This window comes from Saimiri boliviensis, chromosome 1, assembly GCF_048565385.1.
Source record: "Saimiri boliviensis isolate mSaiBol1 chromosome 1, mSaiBol1.pri, whole genome shotgun sequence".
Taxonomy (NCBI): domain Eukaryota; kingdom Metazoa; phylum Chordata; class Mammalia; order Primates; family Cebidae; genus Saimiri; species Saimiri boliviensis.
The window spans coordinates 94,809,591-94,829,943 of NC_133449.1; the positions used below are offsets into that span (position 1 = coordinate 94,809,591).

At 40.1% G+C, this 20,353-nt stretch overlaps 1 long non-coding RNA gene across 1 annotated transcript; it reads left to right on the forward strand.

Annotated features, from left to right (window-relative positions):
- Positions 1 to 2: 2 nt before the first annotated feature.
- LOC141584824 (uncharacterized) lies at positions 3 to 9,456 on the forward strand. The gene is made up of 2 exons (XR_012518024.1): positions 3 to 6,221; positions 7,994 to 9,456. It is a non-coding gene; the product is annotated as an uncharacterized LOC141584824 (long non-coding RNA).
- The last annotated feature ends 10,897 nt before the right edge of the window (positions 9,457 to 20,353 follow it).

Genomic DNA, 20,353 nt, shown 5'->3' on the forward strand with positions numbered 1-20,353 from the left:
AGGCTGCGCAGGCGCTGATGGGCCCCAGGTCCCGGCGGGTTGAGAGCAAGAGCTTCTCCCTGTCCCGCGGCGCGAAACGACACGTCGTTGATTGGGTGCATGGAGTCCGCGGGGCGTGTCCGACTCCACCCCTGGCCGCTGTCGACTGCAAGGAGGAGCATTAGTGGGTGGTTCGTCTTGGCCTGTTTTCACGTCCTGAAGTCGGTAGCTCTCCTAATCTCTTTGGCACCCACTTCCCCGTGGCCCCTTAGCCAGCCCTTCCTTCGCAGTCTCGTTGCTGCACCTCGAGCCGGCTCTTCCTCCACCTTGGAAGGACTGCCGGGGCCCCAAATGGACTCCAAACCTTACTTTCTATCTACTTTATCCAGTAGGAGTTTTCCGCTCCTCTAACTTTCTACGTTCTTCTGGATCCAAGTCAAGACCTTCCTTCAGCAACTGTCAAACCCCTCTCAGTTATCTGGCACTCTCCTGCGTCGTTTCTTAATTGCACAGTGCACAGGTTAAACCTTAAACCGGTAAGCACAAAAACTGCTTTTCTCGTTTTTGCACGTCCCTCTCTAAGCGTTGATACTAAGCCTTATTTGAAACCCAGTCAGAACTGACTAATTGTTGAATAGAGATGAATGTGTCTTGCTTTCTGAAACTTGCGTGCTCCTGGCAGTTAATTCCCGGGGTGCTTTCTACGAAACACATATTCAGTGATGTAGTAACGCACTTTATAAGGGTTTACAAACACTTAGATATGAAGGGTCAGTAAAATTAAAACATTCACAGAAAATCTGAGATCATACAAAGTTGTTAAGCAGATAAATGCCATCTACTATCACCATCATTTCACGAAACAGAACTTTTTAACATAAGAAAGGTAGAATGGCATGATTTCATAAATCTTTTAAATGGAATGCATTTACTTGTATAAAATGCTCATCCTGTTGTTCTTTTTGTTATTAGCTTTTAGCCTAGCAAAAAATTTCATGAGAAATTGGCAGAGGTCTGAGGACTAAACTCTGCTTTTTAAAGAAATCTTGTCCAAATTCCTATCTATCGGATTTGGGAAGTTATGCCCTACAAATCATAAATTCTTATCAGATGGGTTTTATTTAACCCTATATATGGTGATTTACCTTCCAACCTGGCTCTGGCATAACATTACGTACGAGACAAGGAAGAAAATCCAAATATTTTACCCAAAACATGTTTCTTTGCCGTATCTTGAAATAGCCCTGCAAAGCTGTCCTTGGAGGGGTGGAATATGCATCTGTAAAGAATCTCTATTAACACAGCTAGATCTTTTTCTTCCAGACCCTCCCAATCCTAAAGAGATTAACTAAAATCTGAATAGGAAACATTTGTCATCTATTGTCTCTAAGGGCAGCCACTATAAGACTTGTAAAGAACTTTGGTCTCCACAATATTTAACTGAAGATTCCTTTTCTATCAATCCCAGATAGAATCAAACCAGGTCTTTCTGAACCAAACCAATGTATGTCTTAAATGTATTTGATTGATGTCTCATGCCAGCCATCTTGGGCACGTGTTCTCAGGACCTCCTGAAGGCTGTGTCACAGGCCAGGATCACTCACATTTGGCTCAGAGTAAATCTCTTCAAAATATTTTACAGAGTTCGACTCTTTTTGTCGACAGGTGGATGAACTAGCATTTGGAAACCAAGACTTTATTTTATTTTATTTTATTTCCGAGACTGAGTTTTGCTTTTGTTGCCCAGGCTGGAGTGCAGTGGTGTGATCTCGGTGCACTGCCACTTCTGCCTTCTGGGTTGAAGCGATTCTCCTGCCTCAGCCTCCTGAGTAGCTGGGATTACAGGCACCTGCCACCACGCCCAGCTAATTTCTGTATTTTTAGTAGAGACAAGGTTATGCCTTGTTGGCCAGGCTGGTCTAGAACTCCTGACCTCAGGTGATCTGCCCACCTCGGCCTCCCAAAGTGCTGGGATTACAGACGTGAGCCACTGCTCCCAGCCGAGAACCAAGACTTTATAGTTTATTAAAATGGATGTATTTAAGCAGCAGTTCCTACACATTGTGAGATTATTTAAATATTTTTTTTAGATCTTAACTGTGGAAATTCAACTAGGTAGAAACAGTAAGTATGTGGAAACAGGATTTATACTATTAAAAATTTATTGATGTTGTACCATGTAAGAACAAAGTATTAAAATTAAGGTTAGGAGTTGTGGAGATTTTTCCTTTTTCTGAAATTCATGTCACAGTCCTTTACGAGAATGCCGTCATGCACTGCATAATGCAGTTTCGGTCAACAATGACCCTCACATAAGACAGTGGTCTCATAAAATTATAATAGAACTAAAAAGTTCCTCTCTCCTAATGACTTTATAGCCATCAACACATTGTACAACGCATTGCTTACCCATTTGTGGTGATGATAGCGTAAACAAATCTATGTACTGCCAGTCCTATTAAAGGACATACAATTATGTATAATACATAATACATGATAATAAACTATGTTACTAGTTTATTTATTTACCAGACTATACCTTATAGTTTTTATCATTAATTTGGAGTGTGCTTCTTCTGCTTATAAAAAGAAAAAGTTAACTGTAAAACAAACTCAGATAGATCCTTCAGGAGATATTTCAGAAGACGGCATTATTGTCATAGAGATGGCACCTCCACGTGTGTCATTGCCCCTGAAGACCTTCCAGTGGGACACACTGTGGAGGAGGAAGACTGTGGCATTAGTGATCCTGACCTTGTATAGGGAATATGTGTGTTTCTGTCTTTGTTTTTAACAGAAATGTTTAAAAAGCTAAAAAAAAAAAAAAAAAATTAATTGAAGAATGAAAAAAGTTTATAGAATAAGACTATAAAGAAAGAAAAAGAACATAAAGAAAGAAAATGTGTTTGTACACCTGTACGGTGTGTTTATGTTTTAAGCTAAGTGTTATTACAAAAGAGCCAAAAAGTTTTAAAATATTAAAAAGTTTATAAAGTTAAAAAGTTACAGTAAGCTAAGGTGAATTTCTTATTGAAGAAAGACACAATTTTTTAATAAATTTATTGTAGCCTAAGTGTATTGTGTTTATAAAGTCTACAGTAGTATATGGCAATGTCCTAGGCCCTCACATTCACTCACCACTCACTCATTGACTCACCCAGAGCAACTTCCAGTCCTGCAAGCTCCATCCATGGTAAATGTCCTATGCAAATGTACCGTTTTTACCTTTTATACAGTATTTTTACTGTACCTTTTCTGTGTAAATATAGGTATACATACCATTGAGTTACAGTTGCCTCTAGTATTCTGTGCAGATTCGTAGCCTGGGAACAATAGGCTGTACCACATAGCCAAGATGTATAGAAGACTACACCATTGAGATTTGTACAGTGACAAAATCACCTAACGACACATTTCTCAGAATGCATGATTATACAGTAAACAAATGTAGTACATTTTCCAGCTGTAGGTGCAATACATGTACTCCTGCATTCAATTTCCTGTGTAGCCTTTGAATTTGGGAACAAAGGGACTGCAATATGTTGATATTAGTTTCATAATTTGGAGACATAGGAAAGATTGAAACGTGGTGATCAATCTTTATAATTTGAAAACTTTTAGTTTACCAAATGGCTAAAGCTTAGATTCTTTTCATTTTGTTCTCATTTATTGAGCACCTGATGTGAGGGTTTTGTTCTAAAGACAGCTTGTAAGGTGAACATCAGGAAAATCAAAATGTTGTACTAACAACAAGTTTTGAGATACGGGATAGCAGGAACTATTAAATGCTGCTGGTAGGAGTGTAAATTGGTATAACTCTCATGAAATCAACCAGGTAATTAGTAACCTACTCAGCTTAAGATAAACGCACCCAACAATTCCTCAATTACATTCCTAGATATATACCCTGCAGAAGGTCTTGCACAGTGCATTAGGAGACATGTATTGGAATGTTCATAGCAACATTTTTGGGGGGTAACAACAAAAATAACCTGTCTGTTGGTAGGAGGATGGATAGATAAGAGGGCACATAAAGCAATGAAAATGAATGAACCTTATCTATGCATGTGAATATGGTTGAGTTTTACCAGGTAGAGCAAAAAATAGGGAGTCACATATGCATAGACACAGTCGTATTCCATTTACAAAAAAACCCAGCAAAACTAAGCAAAATATTATTTAAGGGTTTATCCCTATATAGTAAAACTATAAAGAAAAGCAAGAAAATGATAAACACAAAACTCAGGATAGTAAATACTGCTGGGAGGAGGGAGAAGAATCCCTCCAGAAGGGTACAGGAGGTGCCAGTGTTTTTTAAATCTTTAAATGACTTGTGGATGTATAGGTATGCAACTTACCATTATTCTTGAAATGCTACATACTTGTTTGACAAGAAGAGTTGATTTTCACCTTCCATCCCTCTCTGATTGATACTGAAAGGTATGGCAGGCTGTGGCACCAGTGTAAATTGGCACAATTGTAATTTCTTTCTCCTGTGTTCCTCATACCTCATTTCCTTATTCCTGTCTCCTTTATCACCTCTGAATGATGTCATCCTCAGAAAATTGATGTCCCCCTGCTGTGCCCTGCATTTCAGGATTCCTGGAAGTCGTCCCAAGAGCTGCAGGACTCTGTGGATCAGTACGAAAATCTAAGCCTAGGAAAAAACACAAAGACTTAATGGTTTTCACAGATATCTGAGATCTTCAGAGAACTTTGGGTCAAAGATGACCAAACACTTAGTGGTATGAAAGTACGTTAAATGTGGACCAAGAAATCAGGGTTCTCATCCGAGCCCTGCCACAGAATTACTCGGACGTTTGCATGTCATTTAGCTTAGAGGAAACCCTACATTTCTCACCAGTGTAACCAGGCAGTTAGATTTGACTAGTGGTACTCAAAGTGTGGTTCTCAGAGCAGGAGCATCAGCATTACCTGGTTAAATTATGTCCCACAAAAAGATTGCAGAGTCCCACCCTCTGTACCTCCTAATGTAACTTTACTTGGACATAGGGTCTTTATAGAAATAGTTTTGTTAAAGTGAGTGATTAGGATGAGCCCTAATTCAATATGACACAAGTCTTTACAAAAAAGGAAATTTGGGTACAAAGTCAAACACATAGATAGGGAAAGCGTTGTGAAGACACAGGGTAAAGATGGCTATCTTCAAGCCAAGAATCATTCAAGGCTACTAGAAGCTGGGAAAGGGACCTGGAACAGATTCTCTCTCACAGGCCTCAAAGGAAATCAACCCTGTTGACACCTTGATCTTGGCCCTCTGGGCTCTAGAAATGTAAGACAATAAATCTCTGCTGTTTAAACCACTTAGCATATGATACTTTGTTACAGCAGACTCAGGAATACATCTAGTATGTGGGCCCTAAAAGTCCACTAACGGAGCAGGAGCATTGCCATCTTGGACAAGCACTGCTATGTTAAAGTTCCCCTGATCAAAAACCACCTAAATTCAACCCAAAGGGCATCAGCCTAATGGCTAATGTCAGCATGACCATAAACCACAAACATCCCAACCCTAGAATACACCCCTGTGCAGCCAGAGACATACCAGCCCTGAAATAACCTCCCATCCTGCCAGAGAAGTGTCAGCCCCAAGGTAACCTCCTCTCCAACCAGAGACATTCCAGTCCCACAATAAACTTCTCCTCTGCACAGAAACATTTCAACCTGTGATAAGCCCTCTCACTGGGAACCCTTAAATACTCTTAGTCTATAAAAGACAGTACTCCTGACCAAAAATTGGCCAGAAGCCCCTCTCAGGTTAATTCTCCAAAATAAACCTGTCTTTGACTGTTGAGCGGCTTTTCATGTTTCTTTCCTCTTTCTTTAACTCTTACATCCACCAATTTTTTGGATACTTCTCTCTTCAAAAGTTAGAACCCTTTTTCTTGAGAGTGAGCTGAATTTAACAACCTGTCTCTGAAAAAATAGAAGAAAGTGGAAGTGTTGGTGTATAACTTTGGATATTAGTCCCAAAAGGTACTGTGGCTTCCTGCTTGCTTGCTTTCTTTCTTAAAGTGCCTACTCTGGGAGAACTCGGATGTCATGCCAGAAACAGCCTTCCAAGAGGCCAGCCTAGTGAAGATTCGAGGCTTTTGCTGACAGCCATGTCAATAAGCCATCAAAAGTGGGTCCCCCAGCCATGGATTTCTGTGACTGCAGCCTCTTTCAACATCTTGCTTGCCACCTTCTGAGAGATCTTGAGCCAAAACCACTGATTTCAGGTACTTGGACCACAGAAACTGTGAGATAATTAACATTGTTTTAAGCCACTGTATAAGGCTGTTCTCACATTGCTATAAAGAAATACCTTAGACTGGGTAATTTATAAAGAAAAGAGGCTTAATTGGCTCATGGTTCTTTGGGTTATACAAGAAGCATGATGCTGTCATCTGCTTGGCTTCTGGGGAGGCCTCAGAAAACAGAATCATGGCAAAAGGTGAAGGAGGGATCAGGCACCTCACAGCCAGAGCAGGAAGAAGAGAGAGAGGAGGAAGATGCCACATATTTTTAAACTACCAGATCTCATGAGAACTCACTCATTATTGTGAGAACAGTACCAAGTTGATGGTCCTAAACCATTTTTAAGAAATCCACTCTCATGATCCAATCACCTTTCACCAGGCCCACCTCCAACATTGGAGATTACAATTCGACATGAGATTTGGACAGGACATAGATTTGAACCATGTCAGCCTCTAAAATGTGGGACAATTTGTTATACAGCAATAGATAACTTGTACACTTGGGAACTTATTAGAAATGCAAATCCCAGGGTCACAATAAAAACATACTTTATCTGTGTATGAGACCCAGCACAAAGCCTTTTGAATAATTCAGGATTCTTATTTTTGGTTTGTTTATTTTAGTTTACAATATTTACTTTAGTAATAGGTCAGAATTCATTATATTTAATTCACTGGCAATGTTCTTTTCCATCTTGTTTATCTGGCAGATTCCTAGACACTTTTTATTATTATTACTGTGATAAAAATTTATAACATAATATTTACCATTTTAACCATTTTTAAGTATGTAATTCAGTGGAGTTAAGTACTTTCACACTGTTGTAAAAGTATTGCCACTATCCGTTTCCAGAATTTTTCCATTCTCCCAAACTGAAACTCTGTACCTGTCAAACACTAACTCCCAGCTGGGTGTGGTGGCTCATGCCTGTAATTCCAGCACTTTGGGAGGCCAAGGTGGGTGGATCACCTGAGGTCAAGTGATTGAGACCAACCTGGCCAACATGGTAAAACTCTAGCTCTACTAAAAATACAAAATGTAGCTGGGCATGGTGGTGTATGCCTGTAGTCCCAACTACTAAGGAGGCTGAGGCAGGAGAATTGCTTGAACCAGGAGGCGGAGGTTGCAGTGAGCCAAGATCGCACCACTGCGCTCCAGCCTGGATGATAGAGTGAGACTCCATCTCAATAATAATAATAATAATAAGAAGAAGAAGAAGAAATAAATACTAACTCCCTAAAGCCCTTCCTCCAGTCCCTGACACCCACCATTCTACTTTGTGTCTCTATGAATTTGACTGTTTTACATACCTTATATAAGTGGAATTATATACAATATTTGTCCTTTCGCATCTAATGTTTTTCACTAAGCACAATTTTTTTTTCATTTTGGCATTTTTTTTTCCCAACTTTTATTTAGATCTGGGGGTACATATGCAGGTTTGTTATATGGATATATTATGTGATGCTGAGGTCTGAGGTATGAATAATTTCATTGTCCAGGTACTAAGCATAGTTCCTAATAGATAATTTTTCAGTCCTTACCCCATTTCCTCTTTCCTCCCTCTAGTAGGCCCTAGTGTCTGTTGTTCCCAACTTTATGTCCATGTGTACCCAATGTTTAGATTCCACTTATAGGTGAGAACATGCAGTATTTGATTTTCTGTTTCTGTATTAGTTCACTTAGGATAATGGCCTCCAGCTGTATCCATGGTGCTGCAAAGGACATGATTTTTGTTCCTCTTTTACAGCTGCATAGTATTCCATGCTGTATATGTACCACATTTTCTTTATGCATTCCACTGTTGGCAGGTGCCCAGATTGATTCCACATCTTTGCTATCGTAAAAGGTACTGCAATAAAAATACTGTCTTTTTGGTAGAATGATTTCTTTTCCTTTGGTCATGTACCCAGTAATGGGAGTGCTGAATCAGACTGTAGTTCTATTTTTAGTTTTTAGAGAAATCTAACTACTTTCCATATTGGCTAAACAAATTTACATTCCCAGCAATAGGGCATAAACATTCCCTTTTCTCTGCAGCCTCACCAACATCCGTTATTTTTTGACTTTTTATTAATAGCCATTTTGACTTGTGTGAGATGATTTCTCACTGTTGTCTTGATTTGCATTTATCTAATGATTAGTGATGTTAAGCATTTTTTCATATATTTGTTGACCAGTTGTATGCCTTCTTTTGCAAAGTGACTGTTATGCTTTTGCTTGCTTATTAGTGTGGTTATTTGTTTTTTGCTTGCTGAATTACATTTCTTATAGATTCTGGATATTAGTCCTTTGTCAGATGCAGTTTGTGAAATTGTTTCCCATTCTGTAAGTTGTCTGTTTACTCTGTTGATAGTTTATTTGGCTGTACAGAAGCTCTTTAGTTTAATTAGGTCTTACTTGTCAATTTTGCTTTGGTGCAATTGCTTCGGAGGACTTAGAGATAAATTCTTAGCCAAGGCCAATGTTCAAAATGGTATTTCCTAGGTTTTCTTGTAGAATTTCTATAGTTTGAGGTATTACATTTAAATCTTTAATCCATCTTGAGTTAATTTTTGTATATGGTGAAAGGTAGGGGTCCAATTTCATTCTCTGCATATGGCTAGCCAGTTATCCCAGCACCATTTCTTGAATAGGAATTCCTTTCTCCATTGCTTATTTTTGTCAGTTTTGTTGAAGATCAGATAGTTGTAGGTGTGTGGTTTTATTTCTGGGTTCTCTATTCTGTTTCATTGGTCTATGTGTCTGTTTTTATACCCATACCATGCTGTTTTGGTTATTGTAGACTTACAATATAGCTTGAAGTCAGGTAATGTAATGCCTCCAGCTTTGTCATTTTTTTTTTAGCACAGTGTTTTCAAGGTTCATTCATGTTGTAGCATTTGTCAGAATTTTCTTCCTTTTGAAAGCTGACGGTGGCTCAAGCCTGTAATCCCAGCACTTTGGGAGGCCAAGGCGGGTGGATCACGAGGTCAAGAGATCGAGACCATCCTGGTCAACATGGTGAAACCCCGTCTCTACTAAAAAAATACAAAACATTAGCTGGGCATGGTGGCGCATGCCTATAATCCCAGCTACTCAGGAGGCTGAGGCACGAGAATTGCCTGAACCCAGGAGGCGGAGGTTGTGGTGAGCCGAGATCGTGCCATTGCACTCCAGCCTGGATAACAAGAGTGAAACTCTGCCTAAAAAAAGAAAAGAAAAGAAAAGAAAGCTGAGTCATATTCCATTGTGTAGATGTACACATTTGTCTACTCATTCATCCATTGATAATCACTGAGGTTGTTTCCACGTTTTGGCAATTGTGAATTATGCTGCTATAAACATAGATGTACAAATATCTGTTCAAGCCCCTGCTTTCTTTTCTTTGGAGTTATATACCTAGAAATGGAATTGCAAGATTCTTGTTTTTAATATGGCCAGATTTTGTGACTTAATTCACATAGACAGAACCTGCAAAAGATAGCTCGAGTGGTATTTAAATCTACAACTTGAAAAGTCTCTAATTATCTAGATCAGGAGTCCCTGGGCTGTGGACCAGTACTGGTCCATGGCCTGTTAGGAACCGGGCCACACAACAAGAGGTCAGTGGCAAGATGAGCTAGCATTACTGCCTGAGCTCTGTCTCCTGTCAGATCAATGGTGCCATTAGATTCTTATAGGAGTGAGAACCCTATTGTGAACTGCACATTCAAGGGACTAGGGTTGTGTGTTCCCTCTGAGAATCTAACTAATGCCTGATGATTGGGTGGAACAGTTTCATCCTGAAACCATCCTCCAAAACCCATTGGTGGAAAAATTGTCTTCCATGAAACCAGTTTTTAGTGCAAAAATGTTGGGAACTGCTGACCTAGACCACTCCCAGCTAAACAAATATATATGGAGTAAGAAAATGTGTAATGAAATTTAAAAATATTTATTAGAGGTAATTTTAGTATATAATTGCTATATATCAAGCTATTACAGCTAGTCAAAATGGAACCTCTCTCAGCCCACAAGTAAATTTATTCTCCCAAGATGCATATATTTTACCATATAATTGAATTTTAATAAGTAACACATACAGCAAGTATCTTCTTTGATTTTGTGGACCAAATCCATACGCATGTGCAACTCTTTAACTGTGAGCTGTCAATTACATTTTTTATAAAAGATACACACTTAGGAGGCTGTTAGTCAGTGTTGTTGTGGTGCTTGAAGCATCATTTCTCCAAGTTTAGCTATCAAAAACAAAACAAATTTACATGAAACCTAAAGGTAGATTGATCACACCACTTGCTGTACATTGCAAATATTTTTGAACATACCCAAGTTCAGAGATAATATGCGTATAGACTTTGTTGTTAAAAAAAAAAAGAAGAAGAAATGCAAGCCAGGCACAGTAGTGTGCATCTGTAGTTCCAGCTACTCAAGAAGCCTTGACCCCAGGGGTTTGAGAGCAGCCTGGCAGCATAGTGGGATCCCATCTCAAAAAACAAACAGACAAAGCCCCCCACCCAAAAGTGCATGTAGACAGTTAAAGTAGTTGCTGTGAAGTGGTGATGGGATTATGAGTGCTTTCTCTATTTGAAATAATAGCATGTGGAAAATTTCTATGGTGTTATGGACATTCCTTTCACTCATGGGTTTGGAGTCAATGCAGGACTCCCCTGTGAAGAACAGAGTAAAGGTAAAGAAGATCTAGCAAAAGAGAATTAAATGACCACAATTGTAGACTGGATTTATTCAGGACACTAGGACTTTCTGAATGAAAGAAAGGAATGTGAAGAAGGAATATAACTGAAATCGATGAAATCATGAAGGGCATGGAGAAAATAAATAAGACATAATCAAATTTGAAAAACTAGAACCGAAGTGAGGCTGCTTCAAGTATAGAAGAGAGGAAGTACCACTTTAGACAGCAGGGAGACAACTTAAAAATCGCATTGTTCCTAAGAAGTGGATGCAGCTTGAAAATATGTCAGTTTAGAAGATGGTGATTCAGATCCTGAAAGTAAGAAACATTCTGAAGTGGATAATTTTCATTCTGTCTCTTTTTTTTTTTCCTTTTGAGATAGGAATCTCACTCTTGTCACCCGGGCTGAAGTGCAAAGGCACAATCTCAACTCTCTGCAACCTCTACCTCCTGAGTTCCAGCAATTCTTCTGTCTCAACTCCCCAAGTAGCTGGGGTTACAGGTGCCCACCACCATGTCCAGCTAATTTTTATATTTTTCATAGAGACTGGATTTTACCATGTTGGCCAGACTGGTGTTGAACTCCTATCTTCAGGTGATCTGCCCACGTTGGCCTCGCAAAATGCTGGGATTACAATCATGAGCCACCATGCCCAGCCAGTCCAATTTTCATTCCTAATCTTTTTTTTTTTTTTTTTTTTTTCTTAGACGGAGTCTCACTCTGTCACCCAGGGTGGAGTGCAATGGTGCAATCTCGACTCACTGTAATCTCCGCCTCCAGGGTTCAGGCAAGTTTCCTGCTTCAGCTTCCCGAATAGCTGGGATTACAGGCACATGCCACCACACCTGGCTAATTTTTTTTTTTTTTTTTTTTTTTGTATTTTTAGTAGAGACAGGTTTTGCCATGTTGACCAGGCTAGTCTCAAACTCTTGACCTTAGGTGATCCACCTGTCTTAGTCTCCCAAAGTGTTGGGATTACAGGTGTGAGCCACCCTGCCTGGCCTCATTCTTGATCTTTTGAGGAAGCAAAGATAAGAGTGATACATCTCTTGTGTCTCTACCAGAGAAAGAGTATTGATTGAGATAGACCAAAGGATGTAATTCTAAGAAATATAACAGAGAATAACATAAATTATACATACATATGCCCATAAACACAAATTATATATAAAAGATTTTGGAGGGAGGACTCAAGATGGCCGACTAGGAACAGCTCAGGATTGCGGCACCCGATGAAAGCACAGAGGGTGAGTGGACTCCGCATTTCCAGATGGATTTTTATTGCCCACAGACCAGGAGATTCCCAGTTGGAGGAGCCCACGGGATGCCAGTGTGGCTGTTTTGGCCAGCGCAGCAGCACGCCTGCTTTGCTGGCACCCTGGCACGGGGGTTCTCCATGCAAAATACACTGGTCTGGGTTCCCTTTTAGCTGGCGATTGGAGACCTGGGAAGGCAGATCGCCCATTCATCTGATTTAAAAAAGAACTGAAACAGGGAGCCAAGCCAGGAGATTCCTGGGCAAAAGAAACCACCAAGAATCTCAGCACCCAGCTGTTTCAGCCAGCGCAGTGAGTCACCACAAGGGAAATCACACAGATCCCAGTGCCTTTCCAAAAACAGACTCTGAGTCAGGGAGTTAGGTGATCAGGCTCGACTGGACCCACCCCTACACACACACAAAAAACAAAACAGCAATGGAAAATGCTCTGAGTTGAGAGTTTCACAGCAAGCACAGCTGAACCCGGGATGGGGGGGAGGAGTGTCCACCATTACCAAGACACTCCACCACTACGGAGGTAGTCCACCATCACTGAGGCAACTTGCCATTACAGAGACAGTCCACCATTACAGAGGTGAGCCACCATTGCCAAGGGAGTTCTAACTACACCCATATAAACAGGACTTCAGGGAAGTTCACACGGCAGCTAGGCAGAGCCCACAGCAGCTCAGCAAAGGCTCTGCAGGCAGACAGTGACTAGGCTGCCTCTTTCCTGGGCAGGACAGCCCTGAAAAAAAAAAAAAAAAAAAGGCAGCAGCACAACGGAAACCCATAAATAAAGCCCTAACTCCCTGGGACAGAGCACCTAGGAAAAAAATAAAAGGAGTTTATGAGTTCTGCTGCAGCAGACCTAAATGTACCTGCCCAGCGACTCTGAATGAACAATGGAGCTCACAGCTCAGCACTTGAGCTCCAATAAAGGAGAGACTGTCTCCTCAAGCAGCTCCCTGACCCCCATATGTCCAAAGAGTCACCTCATAAAAAAGACAACAGACTGACATTTGGTGGGTATCCTTCTGGGACAAAGATAGCAGAAGAAGAAACTGGTAGCAACCCTTACTGTCCTGCAGCTGCTGCAGGTGATCCCAGGCAAGCAGGGCCTAGAGTGGATCTCAGTAGTCCTACAGCAGAGGGACCAGACTGTTAGAAGGAAAACTAAGAAACAGAAATAACTTCATCATCCACAAACCGGAAGTTCACCCAGAGATCCAATCTGAAAGTCAGCAACTACAAAGACAACAGGTGGATAAACCCACAAAGATGGGAAGAAACCAGCGCAAAAAGGATGAAAACACCCAAAACCAGAAAACCTCTCCTCCTACAAGGGATCATGACTCCTCACCAGCAAGGGAGCAAGGCTAGGTGGAGAACGAGTGTGATAAAATGACAGAATCAGACTTCAGAAGGTGGGTAATAAGAAACTTTTGTGAGCTAAAAGAACATGTTCTAACCCAATGCAAAGAAACTAAGAACCTTGAAAAAAGATTTGATAAAATGCTAACAAGAATGGACAACATAGAGAGGAATATAAGTGAATTGATGGAGCTGAAAAACACAACACAAGAACTTCGTGAAGCATGCACAAGTTTAAACAGCCAAATTGACCAAGCAGAAGAAAGGATATCAGAGGTCGAAGATCAACCCAATGAAATAAAACGAGAAGGCAAGAATAGAGAAAAAAGGGCAAAAAGGAATGAACAAAGTCTCCAAGAAATGTGGGACTATGTGAAAAAACCTAATCTACGTTTGATAGGTGTACCTGAATGTGATGAAGAGAATGAATCCAAGCTAGAAAATACTCTTCAGGATATTATCCAGGAAAACTTCCCCAGCCAAGCAAGGCAGGCCAATATTCAAGTCCAGGAAATACAGAGAACACCACAAAGATATTCCTCAAGAAGAGCAACCCCAAGGCACATAATCATCAGATTCACCAGGGTTGAAATGAAGGAGAAAATGCTAAGGGCAGCCAGAGAGAAAGGTCGGGTTACCCACAAAGGGAAGCCCATCAGAGTCACAACAGATCTCTCAGCAGAAACCCTACAAGCCAGAAGAGAGTGGGGGCCAATATTCAACATCCTTAAAGAAAAGAACTTTCAATCCGGAATCTTATATCCAGGCAAACTAAGCTTCATAAGTGAAGGAAAAATAAAATCCTTTGCAAACAAGCAAGTACTCAGAGATTTCATCACCACCAGGCCTGCTTTACAAGAGCGCCTGAAAGAGGCCCTACACATATAAAGGAACAACCAGTACCAGCCACTCCAAAAACATAACAAATGGTAAAGAGCATCAACACAATCAAGAATCTGCATCAACTAATGCGCAAAACAGCCAGCTAGCCTCAAAATGGCAGTATCAAATTCACACATAACAATATCAACCCTAAATGTAAATGGACTAAATGCCCCAATCAAAAGACACAGACTGGCAGATTGGATAAAAAGCCAAAACCCATCGGTGTGCTGTATCCAGGAAACCTATGCAAGAATACACAAAGGCTCAAAATAAAGGGATGGAAGAAGATTTACCAAGCAAATAGAGAGAAAAAAAAAAAAAAAAAAAAGAGCAGGAGTTACAATTCTCATCTCTGATAAAATAGACTTTAAAGCAGCAAAGATCAAAAGAGACAAAGAAGGACATTACATAATGGTAAAAGGATCAATGCAACAAGAAGAGCCAACAATCCTAAATATATACGCACCCAATACAGGAGCACCCAGATACATAAGGCAAGTTCTTAATGACTTACAAAGAGACTTTGACTCCCACACAATAATAGTGGGAGACTTTAACACCCCATTGTCAATACTAGACAGATCAGCAAGACAGAAAATTAACAGGAATATACACGACTTGAACTCAGACCTGGAACAAGCAAATCTAATAGACATTTACAGAACTCTCCACCCCAAATCCACAGAATATACATTCTTCTCAGCACCACATCACACCTACGCTAAAATTGACCACATAACTGGAAATAAATCCACGTCATTGGAAGCAAATCACTCCTCAGCAAATGCAAAAGAATGGAAATCATAACAAACAGTCTCTCAGACCACAGTGCAATCAAGTTAGAACTCAGAATGCAGAAACTAACTCAAAACTGCACAGCTTCATGGAAACTGAACAACTGGCTCTTGAATGTTGACTGGATAAACAATGAAATGAAGGCAGAAATAAAGATGTTCTTCAAAACCAATGAAAACGAAGACACAACATACCAGAATCTCTGGGACACATTTAAAGCAGTCTCTAGAGGAAAATATATAGCAATAAGTGCCCACATGAGAAGCAAGGAGAGATCAAAAATTGACGCCGTATCATCAAAATTGAATGACCTAGAGGAGCAAGATAAAAGAAAACCTCAAAACCTAGCAGAAGACAAGAAATAAATAAGATCAGAGCAGAACTGAGGGAGATAGAGACACAAAAAACTCTTCAAAAAATCAATAAATCCAGGAGCTGGTTTTTTGAAAAGATCAACAAAATAGACCACTAGCCAGATTAATAAAAAAGAAAAGAGAGAATAATCAAATAGATACAATAAAAAGCAATAAAGGGGGTATCACCACAGATTCCACAGAAATTCAAACCATCATCAGAGATTATTACAAACAACTCTGTGCACATAAACTAGTAAACCTGGAAGAAATGGATAATTCCTGGACACTTGCCTCCTCCCAAGCCTAAACCAGGAAGAAGTCGAAACCCTGAAAAGACCAATAACAAGGTCTGAAGTTGAGGCAGCAATTAAGAGCCTACCACCCAAAAAAAGCCCAGGTCCAGATGGGTTCAAGCCGAATTCTACCAGACATACAAGGAGGAGCTGGTACCATTCCTTCTGAAACTTCCAAATAATCCACAAAGAGGGACTTCTTCCCAAATCATTTTATGAGACCAAAATCATCCTGATACCAAAACCCAGCAGAGACTCAACAAGAAAAAAAACTTCAGGTCAATATCCATGATGAACATAGATGCAAAAATCTTAAATAAAATATTGGCAAGCCAATTGCAACAGCACATCAAAAAGCTTATCCACCATTATCAAGTAGGCTTCATCCCAGGGATGCAAGGCTGGTTCAACATACACAAGTCTATAAACATAATTCACCACATAAACAGACCCAAAGACAAAAACCACATGATTATCTCAATTGATGCACAGAAGGCCTTTGACAAAACTCAACAGCCTTTTATGCTAAAAACCCTCAATAAATTAGGTATTGACGGAACGTATCTCAAAATAATAAAAGTTATTTATGACAAACCAACAACCAAAGTCATACTGAATGGGCAAAAACTGGAAGCATTCCCTTTGAAATCCGGCACTAGACAAGGATGCCCTCTCTCACCACTCCTATTCAATATAGTACTGGAAACTCCAGCCAGAGCAATCAGGCAAGAAAAAGAAATAAAGGGTATTCAAATAGGAAAGGAGGAAGTAAAATTGTCTCTATTTGCAGACGACATGATTATATATCTAGAAGACCCCATTGTCGCAGCCCAAAATCTCCTGAAACTGATAAGCAACTTCAGCAAAGTCTCAGGATACAAAATCAGTGTGCAAAAATCACAAGCATTCCTATACACCAGTAACAGACTTAAAGGGAGCCAAATCACGAATGAATTGCCATTCACAATTGGTACAAAGAGAATAAAATACCTAGGAATAAAACTAACAAGGAACATAAGGGACCTCTTCAAGGAGAACTACAAGCCGCTGCTCAACGAAATGAGAGAGGACACAAACAGATGGAGAAGCATTCCATGTTCATGGTTAGGAAGAATCAATATCGTGAAAATGGCCATACTGCCCAAAGTAATTTACAGATTCAACGCTATCCCCATCAAGCTACCAATGACCTTCTTCAAAGAACTGGAAAAAAACACCTTAAACTTCATATGGAACCAAAAGAGAGCCCGCATAGCCAAGTCAATTCTAAGCAAAAAGAACAAAGCAAGAGGCATCAGACTACTGGACGTCAAACTATACTACAAGGCTATGGTAATCAAAACAGCATGGTACTGGTACCAAAACAGAGATAGAGCAATGGAACAAAACAGAGGCCTTGGAGGCAACAGAACTTATCTACAACCATCCGATCTTTGACTAACCTGACAAAAACAAGCAATGGGGAAAGGATTCCCTGATTAATAAATGGTGTTGGGAGAACTGGCTAGCCATGTGCCGAAAGCAGAAACTGAATTCCTTCCTGACACCTTACACTAAAATTAGTTCCAGATGGATTAAAGACTTAAACATAAGACCTAACACCATAAAAACCCTAGAAGAAAATCTAGGCAAAACCATTCAGGACATAGGTTTAGGCAAGGACTTCATGACCAAAACGCCAAAAGCAATGGCAACAAAAGCCAAAATAGACAAATGGGACCTAATCAAACTCCACAGCTTCTTCACGGCAAAAGAAACAGTCATTAGAGTGAATTGGCAACCAACAGAATGAGAAAAAATTTTTGCAGTCTACCCATCTCACAAAGGACTGATACACAGAATTTACAAAGAACTAAAACAGATTTATAAGAAAAAAACAAGCCCATTCAAAAGTGGGCAAACGATATCAACAGATACTTTACAAAAGAAGACATACATGAGGGCAACAAACATATGAAAAAATGCTCATCATCACTGGTCATTAGAGAAATGCAAATCCAAACTACATTGAGATACCATCTCACGCCAGTTAGAATGGTGATCATTAAAAAATCTGGAGACAACATGCTGGAGAGGATGTGGAGAAAGAGGAACACTTTTACACTGTTGGTGGGAGTGTAAATTAGTTCAACCGTTGTGGGAGACAGTGTGGTGATTCCTCAAGGACCTAGAAATAGGAATTTCATTTGACCCAGTAATCCCATTACTGGGTATATATCCAAAGGATTATAAATGGTTCTACTATAAGGACACATGCACACAGATGTTCATTGCAGCACCGTTTACAATAGCAAAAACCTGGAACCAACCCAAATGCCCATCGATGATAGACTAGACAGGGAAAATGTGGCACATATACACCATGGGATATTATGCAGCCATCAAAAACGATGAGTTTGTGTCCTTTGTAGGGGGACATGGATCAACCTGGGGACCATCATTCTCAGCAAACTGACACAAGAGCAGAAAATCAAACACCGCATGTTCTCACTCATAGGCAGGTGTTGAACAATGAGAACACATGGACACAGGGAGGGGAGCACTGCACACTGGGGTCTGTTGGGGGGAAATAGGGGAGGGATAGTGGGGGGTGGAGAGTTGGGGAGGGATAGCATGGGGGGAAATGCCAGATATAGGCGAAGGGGAGGAAGGCAGCAAATCACACTGCCATGTGTGTACCTATGCAACAATCTTGTATGTTCTTCAAATGTACCCCAAAACCTAAAATGCCATTAAAAAAATAAAAAATAATACAAAAGATTTTAAGGAACATTATATAACATCCAATGGCCAGGTGTGGTGGCTCACACCTGTAATCCCAGCACTCTAGAAGGCCCAGGTGAGTGAATTACCTGAGGTCAGGAATTTAAGACTACTCCGGCCAACATGGTGAAACCCTGTCTCTACTAAAAATTCAAAATTAGCTGGTATGGTGGCACATTCCTGTAATCTCAGATACTTGGGAGACTGAGGCAGGAGAATCACTTAAACCTGGGAGGTGGAGGTTGCAGTGAGCCAAGATTAAGCCACTGTACTTCAGCCTGGGCAAGAGGAGTAAAACTCCATCTGAAAAAAAAAAAAAAAAAAAAATCAATGGCATTAATTGAGTACTGTTCTGAGTACCTTAGAGGTTGTATCTGTTAGTCATAATACCATCCCTGTGAGGAAGGTACTGTTAGTATCCTCACATTAGATGTAAGGAAGCTGAAGTATCTCTTAGTCTTAGCCCCTCATCCTTGCCTTTATCCATACCATCTGCTCTCTATAACTCTTCTCTTCAGGGACCCAGCTCACTTGTCCTCCTACTTCAGCACCCAAGCCCCACTGGTTAACTCTGTTCGCTGGTCTCACAGTTAATCACCCATGCCATCTCCGGTGTAAGGACATGAGAGTCTATTTGTCTAGGTTACTTTTTAGAAGTGAAAATCTGGCTACCCTTCAGCTATGGTTTTTATGGCCTGCGCAGTGTTTTGGGTATGTGTGTGAAATTTAACCATGGAGGCTATGATTGGTCACACAACGTCCCTCCTCCATGTCCCCACAGCTCCTGTGATGATCCCATGTTCACATGACAACCTGCTTTCTACAGCGCCTATCATGAGTTCAACACATGCACACTTGACAGATACAAACATGAACCCCAGAATTGTTCAGGCTTTGCCTACTCAGCGAGGGAGTGTAGTGTTAGGGCTCTAAGATCCACAGGATTCTTCCAGGAAGGCCAACTGGGGGACTGGACATTTCACAATTTGGACACATGGACAATCCTGCCCAGCATCCCTGCTGACTTTGCTGCACTGTTAGAAAGTAGAAATTTGGTACTTTAGGAATTAAAGTAAGAATGTATTATACACAAAGATGATTTTATCTTTATCAACCAATATTTAGTGACACATGCCTTGCAAGGCTCTGTTGTCAAGAACCATCCAGGTGTTAAGATGATACTTGCCTTTGAGAGGCTTATAGAAGAAAAGATATTTACATGAATATGATAATTCTAGGAAGACCATGATAGAGTCATGAAAGAATTGCAAAGTAAGTTTTGAGTTCAAGAAGGAAAATATCACTTCCTGCCAAATGGTTCAAGATGGTTTTATTTCCTAAATGTTTTATAGAGCTGCAAATCAAGATAAAGAAACTAATTCATTTCTTTACTCTTATGCAGAACCACTTCTAAATGCTCTCTGAAAGCAATTAACCCATCCCATTTTACAGTACCTACAAAGTAGAATCTTCTATCTCAATATATTAAATCATGTGATTAGTAATTATTCTTCAGTAACTGTAAATGATTCTTAAGCATTTTCATGTCATCTTTCTTATTTCCACTGGAGAAACATTCCTGGCCCATTTTCCAAGTGTTTTTCAAAATCAAGTATCATATCTGATTTTTAAAATTGTGTCCAATTTCAATGAGCATATCACAGCCTAGTGTGTGATTAAACTATCTCATCTCTTTATGAACAGAGTTTG